General features: G+C 35.7%; 1 pseudogene; it reads left to right on the forward strand.

The window, feature by feature from the left end:
• Nucleotides 1-9,040: 9,040 nt before the first annotated feature.
• The window catches only part of LOC144252696 (E3 SUMO-protein ligase ZBED1-like), a 54,773-nt pseudogene continuing 36,588 nt past the window's right edge, over nucleotides 9,041-27,225 (forward strand).

A 27,225-nucleotide genomic window follows, 5' to 3' on the forward strand; every position in this document is an offset into this window, starting at 1 on the left:
AAAAACTAGGAAATGGGAGTTTACATCCTAAAACCTAGTTGTGAATTTTTAGAATGTATAAGCAAAATATGTTACATGTACTTTGAAATAAGGTGTTTTGAATTAGTTTGGTAGCAAGCTGTCATTCTTATCAGTGATATTACAAAAACCAAAGTAAATGTTGGAATATAGTAATATTCAGCTTGTTTTGTTAATTCTCTTACTACTAAGTTGGCCTTACAATTTTGAATTATTTTTCAAAGAACACAGTTCATACACATTGCTTTTGTGTTTTAAACTAAACACAAGCAGTTTTGTACCAGCTGTGATACTGTGTGTACCTAGCTGCTCCCCAACCAACTTTTTGACAGCATCACTTTTTAGGGCTTCAGTGTGAGTTCACAGATGATAGTTCCCTTGACTTTGACTTCCAAACTTTGCTAGCAGGTATAAATACCTAATTCCAATGTTAAAACACTCACACCAGAAAACATAAAGTGGATTCAGTTTTCCCAAGTAATTCCAGATATAAAATGCAGTGTTTTCTCTGCTGCAGTTCTAAGCCATTACAGGTGCCTGACACATTGCTGATAAAGAATTTGCTTTGAGTTGGTGATGGTTTCCTTGATACCTAAAAATTTGGAATGCTAATGAGAACATCCACCCAGTAAACACATTTTACCTCACATTTAACCATTCCTATAGTACTCCAGCCTGGGCTTCCAGAAAGCTACTTTTTGGAGAAAATTAAGATGAATCTGTGGCAAAATGCATTTTAAATTGACTAAAAATGATTTAGTTTTACTTATTATATTTCCTCAAAAAAGAGGTTTATAAAACTAAATTCAACTCTTATATAATTTCTTGAATTGTAAACTGAAGTTTTCTGTCCTAAAATGGCATTTATAAAGAAATTTATCAAAATTAATGTGAAAGTTTCAGTCTAAAAACTGTGTCATATATTCTAACAGGTTACAAAAAATGCAAAAAAAGCCAACTCAAAAACAGTTTATACCAAAGAATAAATAGCACAAGTTTTTGTATTATATGTTTCCAGAGTTCAAAAATTATGGTGATATGATTTGCTCAATATAACACCTAAATTTACACTTTGAAGGTTATGAGAAAAGAATTCCTGTTTCATTTCAATAGACATCCTCATGAACATATATAATATTTTAGATTTAAGTGTACATAATTAAATTGCTGCCCATGAAGGTGCAAAAATATTTAAAATGTTGTATTTAAAACATTGATTTGGGTTAATACATTATTGGTATCCAGAAAATAATATGTTTTTACTTTATTACTTGTCTGAATTAAATAAATAAAAGAATGTACACATATGTATAATGTCTCAGCATAACAGCTACTGAGTATTAGCTTAGTTTTTAAATTCTAAATAAATGTGAAAATAGAAATGCATAAATAACTATTTGGGAATACCCATAATAATATTTTTGATTATATTTAACAAATGTATTGTGTGTAAAAACCTGGAAGAAAAATTCACTAAAAAAATATTTTAACCTTAATATAGACCATTTTCTTTAATCAATACATAATATTTGTATAACTGTAAAACAAATTAGCATATTTGTGCTGTTCTTTACCATTTAAAATAAGTAATGATGTATAGGTATTCTCAAATGTTTGGATGTATCTTTTAAACTCCATTAGTAAATTGAGTCTGACATTATTCAATTAAGCCAGTATTTTAAAATACATTCAGGTTGTGGATGATGGGAAGTCATGGTGCTCAATGCAGAGCAAGATATTGTATTGGATTTAAAGTTAATTAACATACTTTTGTGACAGAATTTATATAATATTTATCAATTTAGCAGCAGCATGAACCAAAATATCAAGTAGAATTGGGGAGAGAAAAATAAAATTGAAATTTAAAAATCCATAATATTTTCATTTTATTTTCTACAATATGGGAAATAAGACCACTATTTGCACCAAAACATTGCCATTTGATTCCTGAACAGGAAATTTCAAAGGCAGCAGCTGACCCAAGTGGCCCTATTGAGGACTGAAATGCCCACTTCCAATTTTCCAAGCCAGGGCTCTGGCTAGGCTAGACTATGAAGGGTATGTTTTTCTAATTTGTTCACCCCAGCAGGTGCCTTTTCTTATTTATCCTCCAGAGATAGTGCATTTTCCTAATTGGACAGTCCAGAGTGTATGCTTTTACTATTTTGCACAGAGCACTGGATGCTTGGCCATCCTGCCTCTCTACCCATTGGACTAGGAGCACTGTGAGACCAAGGAGACCCATCTTCAGGGAAGTGATACACACACAAACTGGATCAAAGCCGACAAACTCAGGTTAGAAGGCATGTAATTGAATACGGCATGAAGATGGAAACTGATGAATTGTGCCCATTTTCCATGGAGTCAGCTGAATCTGCAGAGGTACCTTTGTTTTTATAAAACTCTCTGTAAGAGGTCAGTTCCATTTAGAAGTGTTTAATCAATGAGAATTTATTTAAGAAATCACTTATTGTAACATGGGCAGCATTCAAGAAAGTAACAAGTGATGAGTTTACCCAGACACCAGCATCAGTGGAAACATTACCACTATTCTATTGAAGAGGACCAGAAAGAGCAGAGCAGTAGGAAGAGGCTGACATCATGAACTGAATGAGTCATAACCAAAGTGAAGCGCCAGAGAGGATGAGCAGGAAAAAATGACCTGATTTTTCTCCTTTTGCCCTCTGTTCCTCAGTTTCCTTGCCAAACCCCAAAAGAAGACAGGACAGGGGAGCTCAGGCAACACAACCTTGAGGATCAGACTCTTGGGGCACAGAGGAGAGCAATTGCAAGGTGAGACATTACTACCACAAGATGCAAATTACAACACGGACAACCATTATGTTGGGGACAGGTAGATTTAGTGAGCCTTAATCTATGCTAAGGATTTACCCTCAACCTTATGAAGTCAGTTCTCTTATAATCCTGGTTATACAAATGGAAAAATTAAGTCAAAGAGAAACTAAGTTACTTGTCTTCTATGGTACACAGCCAGTAAGTACACTTTTTGTGGTACACAGCTAGTAAGTACTGCTCTGGGACACATGTTACATAGTATAACATAAAACTAGTGGGACCTTGTCTCAAAATGAAATTAAAAAGGCTGGAGATGTAGCTCAGTGGTAGACTGCTTGTCTAGCATGCAGAAGTTTTAGGGTTTGATCCCTAATAGTATCCCCCTTCCCCAATAAAATGGTTTCAAAATAAATTGCAAAGTTAGCCCTAAGAAGGCTTTGCTAAGGAGCATTTTCAACTGAGAAATTCTAGTCTTTATTAGAGTTCAGCTCTGATCGTGACCTTATTTTCAACAGAGGGTCATGGTCTGTGCCATGTGTGAAATCCATGAGAGGTACCCCTAAGCCAACATGTGAGGCCCCTGAACTGAAATCTTGGCTTCACTTAGTGAATATCCTCACCTTCATCCCCCTTTCCTCCAAGTACATACTGTCATGTTAGGTGGCAATACTTAATATTCACTGGGCATTGGGCACATCTTGGGCACTATGCAGAGTATAAGTTGTGCTACTTCTCAATAACTCTATGAAATGAAAGGCAATTTTATACTTGAAGAAACTGAGTTTTAAGGAGATTGAATGATGCAGCCACAAAAGTCCAGCTAGGAAGTTGATCTGACACAAATGGTTTCACTCCTGCACTTAGTCTTTAAGCTACTAGTTCTCTGAGTATAGGAAACAGATGAAAATTTTAAACCAGCCTAGAACTTTGGATAACTCTTCAGGAAAGCTACAGAATAAAGGAGATGAATAAATAGTGTGGGCAAAACAGTGGGGAAGATTTCTCCAGTGGCTCAAGGAGTAATAATTATAAAGGACTCTGGAGAAGAAGTGGGCCAAAAGAGTCATGTAAGGATAATGTAAAAACAGTTGGATTAAGGAATACTGTGTGGAGAAGAATAAATACTAAACTGCAAAACTCAAACTGGAATCTCTGTAAATGGCAGGGACTGGGAATAAAATTTTTGGTTATCATTTTTTTATTTCTTCAATCTCCCAAACTTGTGATGGTTATTAATCTTCTCATTTTTTAAATCGGGATATAACATACAAAGAGAGAAGTATATAATCTTAAATGTTTGACTTAAAGATATGATTTAAATGTTTAACATGTAAAGAAAGCACAATTTTTTATGTTTATATTTGGGCATCCACCATATACATGAATACAGAATATCCACATGCCCCACAGTCTTCCTGGTGGACCTTCCCAGTCAGTTTACTCCAACACCATCCCAGGAAACTACTATTCTAGGTATCTTTTACTGTGGATTGCTTGAGATTCATACAAATGGAAATATAAATATCCTCTTTGTGCACAGCATCTTTTGGTTTTATCTGTGGGGTTATCTGTGGTTCTACAGGGAGCAGTCCATTCTATAACCGTGCTCCATATCCCATGCTGGACATACCACAATTTGTTTACCCACTCTATCATCGATAGACTGGAGGTTAGTTTCCATATCAAGATTATAAATATCCTTGTTAATATCTATGTGGATATAATGACTGCTTTCCATGGGCAGACATCTAAGTTTTGGGTTAGTCATATGTTGAGCTTTAGTATATGACCAGCTTTTTCAAAGATGACTGAAAATGTAGGCTCCCCAAAACAGCATGCAACAGTTACAATTTCTCTACATTCTTACCAACACTAGCATTTTCTCTTGTTTGAGTGGTACTTTGTATTTTTAATTTGGATTTTCCTGATAAGTAATCATATTTGTCACTTTTTCATATGCTTTTTTTCCCATTTGCATATTTTTTGAGGTGTGTTTTCAAGTTCTCCCATTTTTTAAATTAGGTTTTCTTTCTTTTTAATGGATATATTAGAGGACTTAATGTTTTGGATGTGCAAGTTTTGTTGTTTGTATTGCAAATATTTCTTTCCAGTCTGTGACTTGCGTTTTCAATTTCAAAGGGTATATTTTGATTATCAAAGTTTTTGAATTTTAATAAAGTATTATCTTTCAATCATTAATTGTGTTGAATAAGGTTGAATGATTTAAAGAGATCTGAACTGGTACTATTCTTTGTGTAAAAGCTTATTTTTAAATTTAATTGTTTATCAAATGTGTTTAACACATTAAAAATGTACATATTTATGGAGTACCATGTGATGAATAGTTAAATGTATATGTTGTGTAAATACAGATTAAATTTATTTAACATTTATAAAGTGCTTCAGATTTTTCTTTCTTCTTTTGTCAGTCTTGTTGTGCTTTTCAAGGGGTGTTTCCATGTTAGCTAAATGAATTGACATAATGTGATTTAAAATATTCTTTTAAAATAAATAATATTAAATTAAATGTCCTTTTATGGTATGCCACACAAGTTTTATCTTTTTAAAAAATCATTTTTACCAGTGGTTTATAAATTATATTAATCTCTATTTTTAAAAATTAACTTTGGTTTTCTGTTTCTTCTATTATTGGTGTATTTTTAATTTCCATTGATTATTCTCTTATCTCCATCAATCTTTCTTTGGCTTTGATCTATGTTGTTCTTTTGACTTCCTGAGAAATATTAAATCACTGATTTTCAACCTTTTATTTTCCCAATATATGTGTTATGGAACAAATATCCCTTTAAAGACTACTTTGGCTATATCTCACAAGTTTTGATGTAATGTTTTTTATTTGGTTAAAACTATGTTCTAATTTATTTTGTGCTTCACTCTTTGACCCATTGGTCTTTGATGTGTATAACAGTCAACAGTCAAGCATGTGGGGATTCCCCAATTACCTTCCAGTGTTGATTTCTAGCTTAATTCCAGTGTGGTCAGTGTGAAAGAAATCCTTATATGATTGAGTATGTGGATATACATTGAGAGTGAGTTTTTGGCCCAGAATATATTTTATTTTGATAGACATTTCATGAACACTGGAGGAAATAGTATATTATTCAATGGCTGGGTGAAGATATGTCTGCAAATCAATTAATTTCAGTCCTTTAATATTGTCACAAAAATAATTATATCAACACTGTGCAACAGAATTATAATATAAGCTACATGTGAAATTTTAAAATATCAGTGGCAATATTTAAAAAGATAAGACTGAAAAATGAATTGATTTAATAATATATTTTATTTGAAACAATTTACATAAAATGTTATCATTACTGTAATTATTCAACATTATATATGAACTACTTTGAATTATGTTCATACAGTCTTCAAAGTCCAGAATGAATTTTATACTTTTAGTGTACCTCAATATAATGCTAAATTTTCATCTGAGTTATTTGATCTAAATTGATTTCATATTATGTCACTTGAAAAAAATATATTTGTATACCTAAGATGCTCAAAATATACTTTAAAATTTTCCAGTAACTTAATTAACTTCTAAATAATTATCTTTCTTTAATTTTCTCACTTACATTGACAAAACTGGTTGAAATTTTCTGAGTTGATTTGAGTTTGAAGCAAAAATCCTGCCATTCAAGGTAAGCAAATTCACTAAATCTTGAGTCAAAGTATTATTATTATGTATTATATACTTTATATACTTTTTAAAAAATATTTTGCAAATTGAAAGATGACTTTATGAGTTTCAAAAATACAACTTTCAATCTTTTCTTATAGGTTTTGAAATCAATTTTCATAATGCTGTTAATAACAAGTATTTTGTATTTATGTTTAGAATAACCTATAAAATCATATTGCTGATTTGTATAATGAAAAATTTCAATTTCCACATAAATTCTTATTTCAATTCCCTTATATCACAAGTAAGCTCTTCCATTGGAACTTCAAATTTAATTCACTTGCATGCATTGTGATATTAGTGAGTAAAAATAAGTCATTGTCAATTTTGTTTTGTATTATTAAATAATTAGCAAGTATTTTTTTGTTTTAAAACAAAAAAGAATTGTTTTAAAACAATTTTGAATTGAAGTTAAAAATCTAGGAAATCTGTAAAACTTTCCCATGATTCAACCAGTGAGCACTGGAAAAGAACACAAAATCACTATCTTCAATTTCTTCCTACAGTTCAAAAAACTAATAAATGGGTGATTCATGTCTTCTACCACCCCCACATGCATACATTTTAATAACCATAGAAATAATATTTTCATAGAAATTGAAGCACAGATATTTTGATATGCATCACACAGCAGAAAAGAGCAGTTGAGAAACTTCAGGTATCTGCTTGGAAAGGAAAGTGAACTTTTAGTTTTGACCTAAGAAATGGAAAATTGATGTCTACAATGCGAGGGGGGAAATTAGTTATTTTGTATCTATGTGAAATCCTTCTTTTAAAATTTAAAGTATTCAAAAACTAATGATACAAATTTGTGGTTTGGGGATATAAATTGATATCTTTTTAAAATAGTAAGGTGCTTGTGGCTGGGCTTGTGGCTCAAGGTTAGAGCACTCACCTAGCACAAGTGAGGAACTGGTGAGATCCTCAGCACCACATAAGGATAATAAAATAAAATTTTTGTGTCCATCTATGACTAATTTTTCTTTAAGTATTAAGGTGGTTTTGTCTTACAAAATGTTAATTGTGCAATGTTTTATATCATGCACATTTATCTGAAACTTCAAAAACTCGAAATTGTTCAATTTTGAATCAATTGATCTTTGCCATTGTTAACGGCATCTTGTACATTCCCAACAATCCTTTGGTGGCTTAATTTGAGATACTAATTTGTTTTGTGAAATATCTCCTTGGGTGTCTGCCGCATACTTTTTTTTTAACAAAATGTATAAAATGAAAAAAATAATTTATTTTGCCACTTCATGAAACATAATTCTGTCTCTGTGTGTTTGCAAAAGTTTAAACTTCTTTATAGCTGATCAATGTTATAATCACAGATCCTGTTAAAACACATTTTTAAATGTTTTAGATATTTAATTTTGATTTTAAGTGATTGGACACTTCCCTTATACTGCAAGAAATTTAAAATAGGTCAAATCTATTTTAGTTGTTCTTTGCAATAATCTTAACAGTTTATCTTTACATACATTTTAACCTATGCACTGTAATATAATTAATATTTATTTAGATTGGTCTTTTGGACTGCTCTTTTTTTCTTTTCTGCAGCATTCTCTAAGGTTTGGTTTTTTTTGTTTTGCTTTTATTTTGTTGGTCTAAAATGTTTGCATTCATTTTTTAAGGATATTTTGGCAAGATATAGAATTCTAGGTTGAGTTTTTCTTTCTTTCATTACTTTAAATATATTACTACTATTGTCTTATCTTCCATAGTCTCTTAGTCAAGTCAGCAATATTCTTATTGCTATCCCCCTAATAGTGATGTGTCTTATTTACTGGGACGGATTTTATATTTTTTTCATAGTGTTTTATTTTTCTTCAGTTTAAATAGAATGTGACTAAAAGTGAGTTTCTATTTATTTATTTTGCTTTGGCTATCATGAACCCATGTTGATGTATCAACATATTTAGAAAATTCTCCACAAGTTCTTTTTAATAATTCTTCTGGTTCATCATTTTTTTTCTCCTTTTAATCTGAAACTCTGATTAGAATTTTTTTTTTTGCAACTTCCCACATTCATTTTAATTTAGTGTGTGTGTGTGTGTGTGTGTGTGTGTGTGTCTGTATGTTGCATCCTTTCTTCTTTCTGTGTGGCAGTATGGAAATTTTCTTCAGACTTGTCTTCCAAATCACAAATCCTCCCCCACCTAGCCAGGAGCGGGCGGGACTGCGGGCGGGCTGCAGGCGGCCTGCAAGGGTGCGATGCCCCCAGCGCTGCTGCAGAGCTAGAGAATCCGCATCCCAGGGCGGTTGCTAAGCACACTGCTTCAGTGGGCCCGCTGGCATAGCCGCCTTGCGCAAGCCGCTTGCCAGGCGGGGCAAACTGAAAGCGCTGGGAGCACAGGGCCTGGGGCCTGAGGCGCTGCTCTGGGGCCTGAGGCACTGCCCTGCCACCGCCTCCGACCCCCATCCCGGAGCCTCCCCTGGGGGACCCCCCTATTCCCAACCCCCTCACGCACTCACCTTCTGGCTGTGCTGCGCGCGAGGAGGAGCAAGGCGCCCATGGATCTGAAGGGGCTAGAGCCTGCCCTGGCTCTGTGGCTGACTGGAGGACCACCGGGGCTGCGCTCCCCAGCCGCCAGGCCGCGCAGCTCCGCGCCATTCCCGGGCACAGACCCTCAGCGGGGCGTTGGAGGGCAGCGAGGAGCTCCCGGAATTGCAGGCGGTGCAGACTAGCTGCTCCATTCTCACCAGAGACCTCAGGGCCAGGGGCTTGACCCAGAGGTGCAGGGAGCCCCTCAGAGTGCAGAAGATATTTGACTTTGAATATTTAATATTCAAGATTATGTTAAATAAAGAATAAGAAATTTGTGTCTTGAGTTTTAGAAGGCTAAAGCAGGTTGTGGGTGCACTAAATGAAAAATTTCTGTGCTGGGGATTTAACCCAAGGCCTCATGCATGTTAGGCAAGTGTTCTGCCACTGAACTATATTCCCAGTTCAGGGGTTGGCAAACCATGGGCCACATTCAGCCCATTATATATTTTGATATGGCCTGCAAGTTAAGACTGGTTTTTACATTTTTCGATGAAAAACAAAATCAAAAGAAGAATACTGGAGCTGCGGGTGTGGCTCAGTGTTGGAGTGCCTGCCTTGTATGTGCGAGGCACTGGGTTTGATTCTCAGTACCATATAAAAATAAACAAATAAATAAATAAAACTAAAGGTATTTTGTCCACCTTAAAAAATAAAAATATAGAATGCTTTGTGTCATGTGAAAATTACAGGAAATTCAGGTTTCTGTGTGCGTAAAGACAGTTTTATGGGAACCTAGCCATGCTCATTTGTTTGTATATTGACTGTGGCGGTTTGGGGGTACAGCAGCTGACTTGAGTAGTTACCATTGAGACCATATGGTCTGCAAAGCCTAAATATTTACCATTTGGCTCTTTACAGAAAAAGTTTGCTGGTTCTTGGTCTATTACGCAGTCTGTGCTCATTAAGTACTTATTGAATATTATGAGCTGTAGCTACACCTTGTCCATTGAAGGATTTGCAGGGAATAATTTCATTTATTTATTGAGAGAAAATTGATCACCTTGCCTTAGTATGGGTTTTTCTGACAGACCCCTATTGAGCCCTGTTATGATACTCTTACTATGTCTAACTCTGAAGAATTCAGTTTCTGACAAAATGTGTTATTAGATTCTATTCCTTTATCAAAGAAGTATCCCAAGTAAGAGGTTAGAGCACAGCATGAAAGAACATTTTGCTTTACTCAAATTTAAGTCTATCATGTATTTTCCACAAAAAAAAGATTGTTGTTATATTTTTAAATACTGGATTTTGTATAGTAATTTGTTACACAGATACCATGTGTAAGGTATGAGTTGTTGAAGTATTTATATTGAAAAAATTGGGGGATTATTTATGGAGTATATTAATACATTCCCTTACTTGATATTTATTAACCACATATTATGTACAAATTTCACTACTGTTGTATTTGGTTTAGGATAAAAATGGTATATTCTTCCTTGAATAAAAGCTAAAATTGTAATTCGGGGGAAAAAAAAAAAAGAACAACAAGTCACAAATCCTTTCCCATGGTTTCAATACTGATATTAACCCCATCAACTGAAAATTTAATTTCAATTATTTTATGTCTCATTTATAGAGGTTCAGTTTTACTCTTTTTATGAATTCTAGGCCTCTGCTCAAAATTTTTATCCTCTGTTCTATTGAATATATTAATAATAGTTATTTTAAAGTTCCTATCTGAAAGCTCCAATAAGTGAATCACACAGGGTCTCTTTTTATAGTCGATTATTTTTCTTGGTTCTCATTAAATTGTTTCTGTTATATATCAGGATTTGCATTTTTTTATCAGTTTCCACATTGTGTAGAAAATTTTGGAGAAACTCTTAAGATATGTATGGTGTGAAACTATTAAGACATGAATGGTGTGAAACTATTAAGACATGAATGGTGTGAAAATACATTGTGTACAACGACTGTCTTTAAAAATTGTGTTATATGTTTGAAATATGAAATGAATTGCATTCTGTCATCACTATGAACAAATCAGGATAAATTTTTAAAAATTTAATTGAGGAAACTCTACGTGCTGCTATATTTCTGGAAAAACAAAAAGGAAAGGTTGTGGGTTGTTTTTATTCTGACAGGCAGAGAGATACTATTAGATCATTTTAATCCTTGTCCTTCTGATGTCATAACTAAAAGTCTGAGTTTTTTTAAGTCACCCCAAATTTGTGTATCTTGAATAGCCATCTGCTTCCCAGCACTAGGCAGATGCAAAAATCTATGCTTACATAATTAGTCTTTCACTCTATGCCTTCTACTAATCTTGCATCTTAGATTTGAGTATATCAGATGACATCCCTGACTAGCAACAAATTCGTATACAGATTCCTTGTTCTTTCCTATGTGGCTTTTGACTCTGTGCAGCTGCTCTCTGTTGAACTCCTATTTATAACTCCTCTGTGCAGACAACCTATTTTGTTTGGATTGCATTTATTCATAACATGGTATAACTATCAAGTGTCCTCAGTGCAAAGTTGTAAAAAATGTGGATCTTACTCTTACTCTTTAAAGAATGCATTCCTTTGAATTTTCTCCGGTGCCACCTTTATCATTTTTTTTTTTTTGGCTTGGATTTTCTTCAGCTTTTATAATTTTTGTTAGTAGGTTAATCCAAGCAATATATGCTGCTCTGTCAAATATTCAGCAAACTCTAGTTTCCTTCTCCTTAAGAAAGAGATACCCAGTAATGCCATGATCACTTTTGTCTTAGCACTTTGTTCTTTCATCTCCCTAGATTTCCAATGCAATATTTATTAATTTTTATTTTTATGTGCTTTGTAGATTATTCAAAGAAAGATCTAAACAATGTAATTTTAGTAAGAATCAAGACAACATGGTACTATCTAGATATAGTTTGGTAATTGTGAATATGTATTATAAATGAAAAGTAACTCAAATTTAGAAAATAAGTTTCTTGAATTTATGACAATTTTTATTCCTCCTCTGTTTCCCTATGTACCTGCTGGCATTTCATAAGATTTAGGCTGTTATGGTAGATGAGAAGAATTTCAATGAGGTATGTGTTTATGAAATGAAGAGAGGCTTAATTTACACAAAAAAACTTTTACATTGATCGGGGTATGGTGGTGCACACCTGTAATCCAGGCTGCTCAGGAGGTTGAGGCAGGAGAATTGCAAGTTTGAGGCCAGCCTCAGCAACTTAGCAAGGCACTAAGCAACTTTGCAAGACCCTGTCTAAAAATGAAAAATAAAAAATGGCTTGAGATGTGTCTCAATGGTTAAGCATCCCTGAGTTCAATCCCTTATAAAAACAAGTAAATAAAGGGCTGGGACTGTGGTTCAGTGGTAGTGACCACCTAGTATGCATGAGGTATGGGGTTCAATCCTCAGCACCACAAAAAATATAAAATAAAATATTGTGTTCACCTAAAACAAAGAAATAAATATTTTTAAAAAACAAATAAAAATAAATATTTTACACCGAGAAAATAAATTATTACCCATAGAAGTTATAAGAAATATTTAGTAGAATATCTAAAAATATTAAAATATGACTTTAGTAAGGTCTCTGAATTAAAGGTGAATAGGGGCATCCCACACAGAGGATATCCAAATAATTAATGAAAAAGTGCTCAAAATCATTATTAGCACTTAAAGGACTTTGAGATATACACATCCCCAAAACGTTTAAATGATTCTGTATTAATGTCAAAATAAAACTACAGAAATTCAAGAAAATAGCAACTGGAGCATCCATACACTAAGAGGGAGTGTGATTGTAGCAGCTTTAGAACACTGTCTGGTGGTATCAGCTAAAGTGGCACATGGTACACCTGTGACCCAAATGTTTCATATAGACACACAGTCTGAAGAGCAATGTATTTATGTGTTCTCCAAAAGAGATGTGCAAGAACATTTATAACAGTACTGTTTGTGACAGCATCAAACAAGAAGCTCTCCATATGGCCATTAAGTTAAAAATGAACACATTTTTGCTATATTCACACACTGCAATAGTATGTAGCAATGACAATGGAAAACTACAAGTATGTTCATGTGAACATTTACATGAAATTCACAAACATACTAATGTTCAAAGGAATACTAAATAATCACAAATAGCTCACGCCATATGATTCCATTTTACTAACATCAAAAACTAGCAGAACTGATCCATTCTGTTAGAAGAGAAAGTAATTTGTTTTAGTCAGCTCTTTTACTGCTGCAACTAAAAAATCTGACCAGAACAATTTTAGGGGAAGAAAAGTTTATTTGGGGGTTCCCAGTTTGGGAAGTCTCAGCCCATAGACACCAGGCTCCATTCCTTAGGGCTCAGAATGAGGCAGGACATCATGCTAGCAGAGGGAATAAGCTCATGTGCTGATCAGAAATCAGAGAGAGGTCTCCACTTTCCAGATACAAATATATATCCCAAATGCCCACCTCCTACAGCCACACCCTACCTGCCTTCAGTCACCACTCAGTTAATCCATATCAGAAAATTAATTCACTGATTGGGTTAAGACTTTCATAACCCAATCATTTCTCCTCTGAACCTTCTTGCATTGTCTCACACATGCGCTTTTGGGGAATAACTCATATCCAAACCATAACAGTATTTTATTTGGAGGAAGTAATGAGAAGGCATCTGAGGGTGCTGGAATGTTCAATTTCCTATCTTTGCATGTTGCTTACACAGGTATATGCATGTTTTGAATATTCATTGAACAATTCTGATGTAAGCATTCTCTATTTTTGTTACATTTCAATTAAAAAACTATAATAAAAACAAACAATAAGAAAAGCCCTCCCAAGCCTTGTGTGTATTGTCCATTCAGCAATAAATGCCCCTTTTTCCTGCATCTTGCACCTATATTGGAATCTTTATTCTGAAGCCAATGCAATAAACTGAGTCATCATACAGAAAGAACCATTCTTTGCATAGTTGGTTCTTGAAACACAGCTGGCCATGGGAATCAGCTTTGGGTGTACAAACAGGAACAAACAGAGCCTGAGGAAGAGCCATGGTCCAGGATAGATTATTATTCCAAGGAATATTTGCTGAATACTATTACCTCGTAAATATCTCATACCTGCTCAGAGAGTTCACATTGGAGGGAGAATGGAGATGATCATGCCTGACATAGAAAGATGAATTTCATCAAACCAATAAAGCAAACTAATTCTAGTGGAAAAGACACCTTCATGAGAATGGATCTTTTTTAAGAAGTATTTTGGTCTCGGATTTTCATTTATATTTAAACATGAGCATATTTAAACATCTTGCTCAAAGGGGAGAATATACAAGTAGGCCAGTTTTTCGTGTGTTTAACAGGAATGGTGATGATGATAACTAATTCCTACTATGCATCAGAAACAGTACTAAGTGCTTTATATGCATCAATTATTTAAAATTTCAATAATATTATGAATACTATCTTTTTCCTGAAAAGAAAACTGAAGTTTGAAGAGAATGTTTCCCCAGGTGTTCTGTAAATGTCTATGTGTACTTGAGAAAATTGTATGTTACCCTCTTAGTATACACACTTTAGATGAATCTGCAACATGTACTAGAACAATCTATAATTAGATACACACAGGTTTATGATTTACAGTTTCCTGGAAACTTGTTCTTTTATAACTGTTGAGCTTCTCACTTTACCTTAAAAGTTTTTGCCTGAAGTGTTTTTTTCTCCATATTAAAATGGCTACAGTGGTGTATTTTTTAACTTGATACTTTTATACTTCGTATTTTTTACTGTTTTTCTCTTATTTTCAGCCTCCCTCTGTGGTTTTATTTCAGGTTCATCGATCCTGTATGTAATAGGACTGTATTTTACTCCATATAAGTAGCTTTTTATTATGATTACCTTAGTTTATCAGATTTTGTGTTTTGATTATGTAATTTCTTATATGCACATATATTGAAATACTAATGAATTTAGAAATATTTCTATCAGGTTGTTTGTCTTTATTATCCTTTTATGTATGATGTTTTTCCTGCCTACCATTGGATTCATAAAATGTCTGTGTTCTCTTTTATTGCAATTATTTGCAATAAAGACAAAAGACATACATATTTATCAGGAATGTATTCATCATGGAATGACTAAATCAAAATAATCATGTATATAATTCACATTCTTATTTTTTGTGTTGATATCATTTTAAAAGTACTGTTGCCAATTGTCAAAAATGCAATATGTTGTTATTAACTATAGTCACCATGTTGTACAATAGAGTTCTTGAACCTATTCCTTCTCCCTATCTCTTATGAAGATTCTCTACACAATGACTAATATCCCCCAACACTTACTTTCCAGTTCCTGGTAACAATCATTCTCTTTTCTGCTTCTGATTACAGACTTCTTAAATCCCATGTATAAGAGACATCAGGAAATAACTTTTTTTGTGTCTAGCTTATTACACTTAGTGTAGTGTCTTCCAGCCTCATCTATGTTCTCATAAAGGATAAATTTACTTCTTTTAAAAAAAATAGTGCAGATGGACACAATACGTTTATTTTATTTACTTATTTTTATATGGTGCTGAGGATTGAATCCAGTGCCTCACATGTTAGGCAAGCATTCTATTACTGAGCCACAACCAGACCCCTGATTGCCTTCTTTTAAAAAGCTTAATAGTTTTCTATAGCCTACATATACCACATCTTCTTTATTCATTTATCCTTTGATAAAGAATAAATTGATCACATATCTTGGCTTTGTGAACATAAGAGTGCAGATGCTTAGACATCCTGATTTGATTTCCTCTGGATATATAACCAAGAAACAGATTGTTGGATCATTTGTTAGTCTTATTTTGTAATTGGTTGAAAATTTTTCATTCTATATTTTTCAGTTTTGTTGATTTTATTTTTTTAAATAAATGACAGTGGAATGCATTACAATTCTTATTACACATATAGAATGCAATTTTTCATATCTTTGTATATAGAATATGTTCACACCAATTCATGCCTTTATGCATGTACTTCCTTGTATTTTTTGGCATTACAATTCTTATTACACATATATACCACAATTTTTCATATCTATTTATATATAAAGTATGTTGACACCTAATTTGAGTCTTCATACATATACTTTGGATAATGATGTCCATCACATTTCACTACCCTTGCTAATCTTCTGCCCCCTCCCTTTCCCTCCCACCCTCTTCCCTACCTAGAATTTATCTAATCCTCCCATGCTCCCCATTCCTACCCTGCTCTGAGTTAGCCTCCTTATATTAGATAAAACACTCAGCATTTGTTTTGGGGGGATTGGCTAACTTCCCTTAGAATTATCTTCTCCAACTGCATCCATTTACATGCTAATGACATGATTTTATTCTCTTTTAATGCTGAGTAAAATTCCATTGTGTATATATGCCACATTTTTGTTATCCATTCATCCACTAAAGAGCATCTAGATTTGCTCCACAGTTTAGCTATTGTGAACTGTGCTGCTATGAACATTGATGTGGCTGTGACCCTATAGTATGCTGTTTTAAAGTCCTTTGGGTATAGGCCAAAGAAAGGGATACCTGGGTCAAATGGTGGCTCCATTCCCAGATTTCCAAGAAATCTCCATACTGTTTTTCATATTGGATGTACCAATTTGCAGTTCCACCAGGAATGTATGAATGTACATTTTCACCCACATCCTCACCAACACTTATTGTTATTTGTCTTGATTGTCTTCATAATAGATGCCATTCTGACTGGAGTGAGATGATATCTTAGAATAGTTTGGATTTGCATTTCTCTGATTGCTAGAGATGATAAGCATTTTTTCATATATTTGTTGGTTGATTGTATATCCTCTTCTGAGAAGTGTCTGTTCAGGTCCTTGTCCCATTTGTTGATTGGGTTATTTGTTTTTTCAGTGCTTAGCTTTTTGAGTTCTTTATATACCTTAGAGATGAGTGCTTTATCCAATGTGTGAGGATTAAAAATTTGCTTCCAGAATGTGGGCTCTGTTAAATTCACAGATTTTTTCTTTTGCTGAGAAAAAACTTCTTAGTTTGATTCCATTGCATTTTTGATTCTTGGTTTTAATTCTTGTGCTATAGAAGTCTCATTAAGGAAGTTGGGGCCTAATCCCACATGATGAAGATAAGGGCCTACTTTTTCTTTTGTTAGAAACAGAATCTCTGGTTTAATTCCTATGTCTTTGATCCATTTTGAGTTAAGTTTTGTGCATGGTGAGAGATAGGGATTTAATTTTTTTTTGTTGCATATGGATTTCCAGTTTTCCAAGCACCATTTATTGAAGATGCTATCTTTTCTCCAGTGAATGTTTTTGGCACCTGTATCTAATATAAAAATAATTGTAATTTTGTGAGTTAGTCTCTGTGCCCTCTATTGTGTACCATTATTCTACTAGTCTATTATGGTACCAATACCATACTGTTTTTGTTACTATTACTCTGTAATATAGTTTAATGTCTGGTAAAGTGATGCCACCTGCTTCAGTCTTCATGCTAAGGATTGCTTTAGCTATTTTGGGTCTCTTATCCTTCCAGATAAATTTCATGATTGCTTTATCTAGTTCTATGAGGAATGCCATTGGGATTTTGATCAGATTGAATAATGGCTATATTAATTTACATTATACACCAAAAGTGTGCAAAAGATTTTTTTCCCCACATCTTCTATAACATTCATTATCTGCTCCATAACAGGTATACTATCAAGAATAAAAGTGATATCTCATTGTGGTTTAAAAATGCATTTTTCTCTAATGACTCATGTTGAGCATTTTTTACATGCCTATTGTCCACTTATGTCCCTTCTTTTGAGAAATATCTATTCAGATCCTTGCTACTAAGTTATGTGGATATATTTTTATATTAACAGATGTGAGAATGACAAACTTCTTTCATTCCATAGGTTGTCTGTTCATTTTGTTGATTGTTTCTTCGTCTGTAGAGAGTTTTAGTTTGTTGTAATTCCATTTTTCCATTTTTTAAATTTTATTACCTTTGGAGATTTTCCACTGTGTTTTCTGCTATCGGTTTTATAGTTTTAGGTATTATGTTTAAGGTCTTAACCTATTTTGAGTGGATCTTTTTGTGAGATAAGAATGCAAGTACAATTGCATTCTTCTTCACGTGATATCTGGTGTACGAACATCTCTTAGTGCAGAAATTGTCCTTGTTCCATTAAGTGTTCTTACCACCTTTGTCAAAAAATGTTGGCTCTAAGTCCCTGGGTTTATTTATGAGCTATCTATTCCATTCTATTGGTCCATTCATCATCTATTTTGTGCCAGTACCATGCTATTTGTGTGCCTAAAGCTTTATACTATGTTTTGATGTCAGGTAGTTTAATGCCTCCAGCTTTGTTCATTTTTTTCAAGATTATTTTCACTATTCTTGGTCTTTTATGAATCTGCACGAATTTTAGAATTTTTAAAAATATTTCTGTGAAAATGTCATCAGGATTTTGATAGGGTTTTCTTTAAATCTGTAAATTACTTTGGTCAGTATAAAAATTTTAACACTAGTAAATTTTCTAATCCATGAATACAGAATATATTTCAATTTATTTGTCTTCTTCAGCTTCTTTCACCAATGTTTTATGAATTTCAGTGTGATGACTTTTGCCTTCTTAAATTTACTTCTACGTATTTTCTTTTGTGTCCATTATAAATGTGATTGCTTTGTTGTTAACTCTTTCAGTTTCCTATTAGGGTATAGAAATTCTCTAAACTTCTGTGTGTTGACTTTATGTTCTGAAACTTTATTGATTGATTTTTAATATTTTTTGTGGATTTTTTAGAATTTTATAAAAATAAAATTGTGTTCTCTGTAAATAGAGAATGTTCATCTCCTTCTTTTTAAGTCTAGGTGCCTATTGTCTCCTTTTCTTGCCCAGTGGTTCTGGCTAGAACTTTCCATCACTATGCTGAATCAATCTCTCTCTCTCTCTCTCTCTCTCTCTCTCTCTCTCTCTCTCTCTTGCTCTAGGCTTCAGAGCCATAGGTTGCATTTTTTGTTATTTTTATAGTTTAATATATATATATATATATATATATATATATATATATATATATATGTCAGATACCAGATAGCACACTCAAATTAGACATCACAATTTGAAGATATTTTAGTAATAAAAATATGTACAGGGGCTGGAGCTATGGCTCAGCAGTACAGGGCTTGCCTCACACAAAACAACAACAACAACAAAAACTAGACATCTAGATATCTTACTTTTTTTCATTTATCTGCAGATGATGGGTTGTTCCTCCTTTTTGGCTAATGTAAATGTCGTTGCGAACATTTGTGTACAAAAATCTGTTCAAGCCTCTGCTTTCCATTCTTTTAGGCAGCAGAGATAGATTTTTAAAAACATTCTGTAGGGAAAATTTGGAACTGTTATGGAAACAAAATAATTTACCTCATTTAATGATTCATAGAGGGAGCCATTGTTGGGTTTTTCTGAGTTGACATTATAAAAATTTACCTCATCACAAACTTTGGAAGAAAAAAATAATAAAAGACTTTCTGGACTCTGATTTATTATGAGACTATGCAAGTGGCAGTGATCTAAATGATTATCAGATTTTAAGCTTTTCATTAATGTGTTTAATAAAAAATATAGCTTTAGTTCTCAAAGTTGACTAAAATAAAATGAATATGTGCTCATTGGATTTCTTAGACATGTTATGCTATGGTAACTCCATACATATATAATAAGCCTTTTTAAAAATATTGCCCACAGCAACATGTAGCTCTAAGGAATACCATGATTCAGGAGATAAGTTGGTTCCTGTGTTTTATCAAACACCTATAAATAAATCACAGTTTAAGGGAGCCAGGGCCAGTATGCTCAATGGCTAAGGACCACCTGAAGAACAGCTTTTGGAAAAAATATTCCTTGTTATTCAAATAGTCACCTGCTAATCATTTAATTCACCAATTCAGAGATCCATTCTTTGAAATGTGTTTGGAAGCAGGGACAACTCTTCAAGTCTGAGAACTGAAGCCCCACGTTGATTTACCAATGTAACCTATCATGTCATTCCTGAGGCTCATAGGTCTAGACTGCATCTTTAGCTCTTTTGAGCATAATGAAAAGTAGAAAATAACATCATTCAAAATTGGGAAACACTATGAAAGGGCAATATTTTCAAAGCCTCGTGCCCTAATGGCCACCTGGTCATCTCCACATCTCCTACCACAGGTCATCTTTGTTTTTCATTTTTTTGAAGGCAAACTCCTGTCTCATTTCAGGGTCTTTCTTGCCTCACCCCCACCCCCCGTCTACTTTCTCTGAAATGCCCTCATTGATTTTAAAGACACTAACAATTTTCATTTGGTCTATTTCCTCCAGTCTCTCTTATCCTACACTCTCATGCTTATCCTTGCCTCTTGATATCAAGTCCATACTCCTCAGCTGGATATATAAGACCTCCCATACTGTGACTCCAATCTTTCTTCCCAGTTTACTGGTACTCATTGCCTTAGGTTTTGAAGAAATCTACCCAATGGGTTCAGTCTACACTGTTTTCCCTGTTGGGAATCCCCATCCCTTCCAATTTTACCCATTCCCAGCCTTCCTCATTTATCAAGTCTTTTCTGGTTCTTCTCCTTGGAAAAAGCATGCTTTTGTTTGGACTCCCATTGAGAGTTACCCACTTACCTCTTAAAACGCTTGCCACTTTCTACCCCATGTATCAGTTACTTGCGTTTCTATCTCAGTTCCCATAGATTCCCAGAAGCTTTCATAGCAACTCAATGAAAATATAAGAATGATTATAGGATACCAAGTAATATCAGTAATTTTGGTTCATAATTGCATTACCTTTATAAGAAGTCAGAGTTTTGAGTTATGGTCAACAATAACAATATATTACATACACATTGAGCCTTCTAGGTCTATAATCTATTATCTGAAGACCCCTAGGAAAAGTGGAATCCCCATTCTCATTTGACAAGTGAGAACAATGAAGCAAAGAGCTGGCAGGAAGCAAAGTCAGTGTTGCTGCATCAGGTGAGCATAAATTTCTGAAAATGCTCGAAGAACATAAATCCATCACAAAAATGCAGCTCAGCCCAACTGTACACCTTGGCTGTGGTCCCCAGACGACACTATCTATGGGGCCAAGAATGCCTCAATTAGTGTGGATCATCACGAACACACTTGATACACAGATTTCAGATAAGAGCAAACAGGGAGTGAGTTCCCTTAAACAGAAATCACCATGGATCCGTACTGTTGCTGCTATGTAAGAGAGTTTCCCTATCTTGATACAGAGGAGTCATTCATCAGGCATCCTCTGGATCTGCCAGCTCCCAAGTGCATCTCCCTTCTAGCAGGGATTCTGTCACGGGGGTAGCTGTGCATGGACTCAGGCTAGTGGCAAAGTTTTCCAAAGAGTGTTTACCTGTGGGAACTCATACTGTGACACTGTGCACTTCAAGGCAATTCATAGGTTAATAAGTTCATTCAGTATCCGACTTTGGTTATGTCTTTTGGGACTGCTAAATACATATAGAACAATTTATCTCTTTTGTCCCTTGGTTTTTCAATCAAGTGTGTGTAAAGCATTAGAAAGCAGCCCTTATTTATTTTTAAAGTATGGGGTCAGGGAACAGCCTTGTGGCATGCAAATACCCACAGGTGGAAGTTAGAAAAGTCTGCTAGGGAAATGCTCTCTCATGGGCACCTTTCCTTCCCTCTGCACTGTGCACATCTCTCTGTTGGATTGCTCCATAGCACTCAAAAAATGCAGTCATTTTTTCCCAGCATCATCTGGAATCCTTACAAAGAGAGCATTTTAGTATACAATTAATCGAATGCATTTGAGATAAGCTAGACTTTTTAAAAAGATGATTACCCATGAGCACATCTTCCCTTTCTGGAGAAAGCCTGGTTATGGGCTTCCCAGCTGCAGCACGTATTTCTTCAATATGGATATTTCTAGCCCGAGGTGCTTATGCACAGCTCAGCTGCCAAGATCATGCCAGCCCTCCTTCTTCTGGGACCCAAGGCCCAGCATCTCAGACATCAGTGTGGCTTCCCACAAGATCTTTTTGGCTGGAGGCCCTTTGCCATTTTGCCTAATCCCCTCTGCTGGCAATGGCAGTAATGCCGCTGAGGGCCGTCTGCATTAGTCAATAACTTGCTTATTGGGTGCTTACTTAGAAATGCCTCTGAAAGCATTTTCTTAATCTAGCTAACAAATACTATGGTTGAGTTGATATTAGTTTCAACAGCCAAATATCACCCCAGTTGTCTGTGTTGCTAGGTGAGAATAGTGGTAGGAAAAGCCTCAATAACCATGAATGGATTGACTCACAGTTTTTGGTTTCTTGTTTGTTTTGGTGCATACTTGAAGCACAGGCTCAGCCATGGAGCTGCACTCCCAGCCCTGGCTTGTAGTTTTAGCTCTTTCTTGACTCCTGGGACTTACTCTTCTACAGCTTCTGCTTAAGAACTGGCAATGGTATAGTTGCCTGGTTATACTGAGTACCAAGACTAGAATTTCAGAAAGGCAGAAGTTGATATCCAGTTCTGCACTATAGAATGGTGTGTGTTGTCTAACCTGTTTCCTTCTTTGCCAAAGAACAACAGGATGACCCCATCAGCCCTGGGTAATATCCTGGCCACTGCTGCATCAGATGAGCAGACACATGCCAGGGCCCCTGGGTGAGCAGGAAGCACTAGAAAAAGGAGCTCACTGTTGCTGCCTGGGTGAAGGAGGAGGCGTGATGGGGCACAGGGCTTTGCTGCAAAATATCTAAACCAAGTGCAGCAGCTACAAATAGTCACAAAGCAGAATGGGAAGGATATTACCCAGCAAGAGGGGCATATGTAAGAATGATCTTTTACCTAATTTTTTAAAAAATGCTTTATGTCCACTTGTGTACAATTCTAACTACCTTAGGTACCTTCAGTGTCCAAGGTATTTTCTTGGTGCTGAAAACACCAGAACAGTAAGATACAATCCTTGTTCTCAATGAGCTAGTGATGGGTATGCACACACTATGTGTAGGTGTGCAGGGACGCAGCCACATGAAGGTGCCCTGTGGCTTGCTGTTCTCTGGAGCACAGGGCATCGGGGAGTCCAGGCCAACTGGCAAAGCACTGAAAAGGCAGCAGAGGTGAGTTTGCTTTGAAGGGACTTCAACAGGCAGGTTTAGGATAGAAGGTGTTTTTGAAGGAAAAATACTTGAGAGAAGGCAAGGAGGGGGTGTGAGGCACATGCCCCCATGTGCTGATATGTGTGGAATAGGAAGTGGGGAGCTGTGAGGTCCCTGTGTGGCTGGGAGGCATGAAGGAAGGGCAGGAGGGAATTGGTACATTTACAGTAGCCACTCAGGTCTGCTCTTATGATGTTTGGGAACCAAAAATGCCACATTGAGACAAGATCTTAGCTGCTTCTTTTTTGTGGGGAGGAGGTACCAGGGATTGAACTCAGGGGCACTCGACCAGTGAGCCACATCCCCAGCCCTATTTTGTATTTTATTTAGAGACAGGGTCTCACTAAGTTGCTTAGCACCTCACTTTTGCTGAGGCTGGCTTTGAACTCACGATTTTTCTGCCTCAGCTGAGTTGCTAGGATTATAGGCATGTGCCACCATGCTCAGCTCTGGCTTCTTCTTTTTTATTCTGTCCTTTTCATTCAGTTTGGCAAAGAAATGGCACCTTCCTGCAGCAACCAGACCCAAGGACAGACTCCCAATGGACAGTTGTGTATACAGAAAGACTGGCAGAAAAAGAAAGGTATTCTATCTTCCAAAATATTTGTTGGTTTTGTCCCCAAACTTATAAATTGATTTTTCAAGTCACATAATTATAAGAAAACTACAAAATCTTTCAACTTCCTATAAAGTGAAAGACTCAAAGGAATTCACTGAAATTTTTCTCCAAGTTCATTACTAACAATAGCAAGAAAGTTCATCATTTGTTCATTTAACAAATATGTCTTGAGCTCCTATCATGCACCAGGCTCTGTTCTAGGCACTGGGGATGCAACAGGGAACACATAGATGAAAATCTCCACCTGCGTGGAACTTATCGCTTAGCAGCAGAGACCAGCAATAAATGAAATAAAACAGACAGTGAGGCAGGGGACCAGAGATGCTGTGGAGGAAAAGTACAAGGAAAGATGTAGATGGCATCTGTGACACTGGAGCCAATGCCTGAAGGAAGGGTGGGGTGACATCCATGCAGACACCTAGGAAGTGAGCCATGGGGCAGAAAGCTGAAATGTACTTGGCAGGGCAGAAACAGGAAGGAGGCCAGGGTGTCTGGAGCTGAGAGATGGAGAGAGAGGAGCAAGACGTGAGAACAGAGACATAACAGAGAGCCTGAGGCAGGAGCACAGCGGATGAGGAGAGGGTGTTTTTTGGCAGCAAGAAGAAACCGTTTCAAGGTGGAAGAATTGATCAATACTAGCTAATGCTCTGAGAGGCCAATTAAGATGAGAACTGAGAACTGATCCTTGAAGGTTCATACCTTAGAGGTCATGAACTCCCCTGAGGAGAAGGGTGTGGGTGGAGTCATACGGGCAAGGCTGGCCACAGTGAATTCAAACAAGAATGGGAGAATGAACAGGGTTTTGCTGTAGCGAGAGCAGAGAAATGGAGTGGATGCTGGGAAAGAGAAAATGGTAAAAAACTATTTTTATTTTGTTCTGTTCTTTCTTTTTTTCTTCAAATGACAGAAATCACAGCCTGTTTTTATGCTGCTAGGAATGGATCCAGCAGAAGGAAAAAAAATCAATGTTGCACAAGAGGAAAGGGGTAGCTATCCAAAGGTACCAGGGCGCTAGGTGGGAGGGAAGATTTAGTGCAGAAGGGAATGGGTGACTGAGGCAGCATCAGGGACAGTGATCTTCAGAAAAGGCAGGAAGGCAGAGCATCCAGGCACTGAGGTTGGGAGATACAGATGAGTGCTGGCAATTCATGGAGACCCTCTTGTGACAGCTCTGTCTTCTCCATGGATCAGCGCAAGCAGGCAGGGCACTGGTGAGGAAAACAAGAGCCATCATGCAGGGGCTGTCTCTGAGGGAGGAGACAGTGGGACATGGCCTGACTTACATTTGGGGAGCTCTCTCTGGCTTCCAGCTTCAGAATGTACTGAAGGGAGGAAAGCGTGGAAACAGAACAGTTAGTTAAGAGGTCACTGCAGTTGGGGATAGAGACTTTTCATTTTTTCAAGATGAGGATGGTAGCAACAGAAATGGAAACACAGTCAGCTTCAGAATGTATTTTGAACATAGCTGAATGTGGCAGAGTCAATGAAGTATAGGATGTTTTGTTTTTCCCTCCAAAACCAATACAACCCACCTCAGAGATGTTATTACATGACTGAGACCCAACTCAATAACATGGCAGTGCTTTTAATGACCTGATCCAGTTTTTTTTTTTGGGGGGGGGATTGGCTTGTTTTGCTGATCCAGTTTTTAACTAGCAATGATTATTCCAGAACAGTGGTGATATCCATAAGTGATGCCAGTGAATACATAAATACCTGTTGGTGTTGTAAAGTGTTATGGAAATGGAAGCTGTAGTTAAGAGAGGCATTTGTGTCTGCTCCAATAAGCCAATAGGCAGGGAGGAATCAATACAGCATGAAATTAGTGTGGAAAAATATTTTAAGCTTTCCAAGATCAAAGAAGGGATAGTAAAATATTAACTTGATGTCCTTTTAACTTCCCTTTCTCAATATTTATTAATGTTTGGCCTCCCTTGAAATGAGAATTCCATTATGAGCTCTTTTGGTAAATGGATTGAAGGTTGTCTCAAAGCACTCCGGCTTCTCTTAAGTATTTTCTATTCTCTGGTAAAATACTATTAGTCTGTATTTTATTGTGCTCAGCGTATCAAAAACAAGCATCTCTATTCAGAAGAACTAAGGGACTGCTCTGTTCTTCTCCCTCCCCTGCCACCTGTGACTACAATTATAGACATTCTTACAATGAGGGTATGTACAAATATAACTGTCATGGTAAAATTGTCATTATAGCTGGGCATTGGACCCACACCAGTAATCTCTGGAACTTGGGAGGCTGAGGCAGGAGGTTTGCAAGTTTGAGGCCAACCTCAACAACTCAACAATCTCCTGTCTCAAAATAAGAAGATAAAAAGAGCTGGGGAGGTAGCTCAGTGTTACAGTGCTAGCCTAGCATGTGCAAGGCCCTAGGTTCAATTCCCAGCAATGCATACAAACATACACAATTATAAAAAACACCAATCCCTGGTGATTCATGAAGCCTACTTTAAATATACCTAAAATATAGGGCTTTGAACAACCAAAATATATGAGAGGCTCAGTACTTTTCAAATTCATAGCTGGGAAAAATGCACACAAAATTTCCCAGAGAAGAGAAGACAGAAATCCCTTCCTTGTCTTTTCCTCAGTTCAGATTGTGAGAAGCTGCAAACTTTGGCCAGCTAAATATTCTGTGTCTTACTAAAGAGCATGTGAGGTAAATCCTACAAGAACCATGGCAGTTTTTAAACTAAGAATTAAACTTCTAGGATTTAATACTAAAGAAATAATTAAGAATGCATAAATCTCTGGCTATAAGAATGTTCATAACAGCACAGTTTATTAGAATAAAGAGAAACTGGAATCAATTTAATGCCTAACAAGAGCTGGCTAGTTTAAAAAAAAAATCCATCCATGCAATTGAACTATTAGCTGGGTATAAAATTCTAGGTTGACTTTTTCTCAGCACTATCAAGATATTAACTCATGTAATTCTTCTTTCAGTACCTTTTTTCTCCTGATGGATTCATTTTTATTATTCATTTTCTATACATCACAATAGCATAAATAAATGTGGGTTTACTTTTTATATATTCTATTTGCACTCGATGTGAACTTTCAACCTAAGAACTCATGACTTCATTACTGGAAATGTATATCATTCTTTGTATCTTTTTCTCTTGGAACTAAATCAGATGCATTTTGAAGCTTCTCAATCCATTCCCCATGACTCTTAACTACCCATCACATGTTTACAAGTATGTATGTATGTATAATTTCTATTGTGTTCATATTTTGTTATGGGCCTACGTTCTGTTATCCTATAGTAATAGAATTCTACAAAAAAATAGGACCAATAAGATATATATGTCTTCTTGAGAGACAGGGAGTCCGAAAGAAATTTATTATAAGGCATTGTCTCATACAATGATGGAGACTGTCCAATCCAAG

The sequence above is a fragment of the Urocitellus parryii genome, unplaced genomic scaffold, assembly GCF_045843805.1.
Source record: "Urocitellus parryii isolate mUroPar1 unplaced genomic scaffold, mUroPar1.hap1 Scaffold_53, whole genome shotgun sequence".
Taxonomy (NCBI): domain Eukaryota; kingdom Metazoa; phylum Chordata; class Mammalia; order Rodentia; family Sciuridae; genus Urocitellus; species Urocitellus parryii.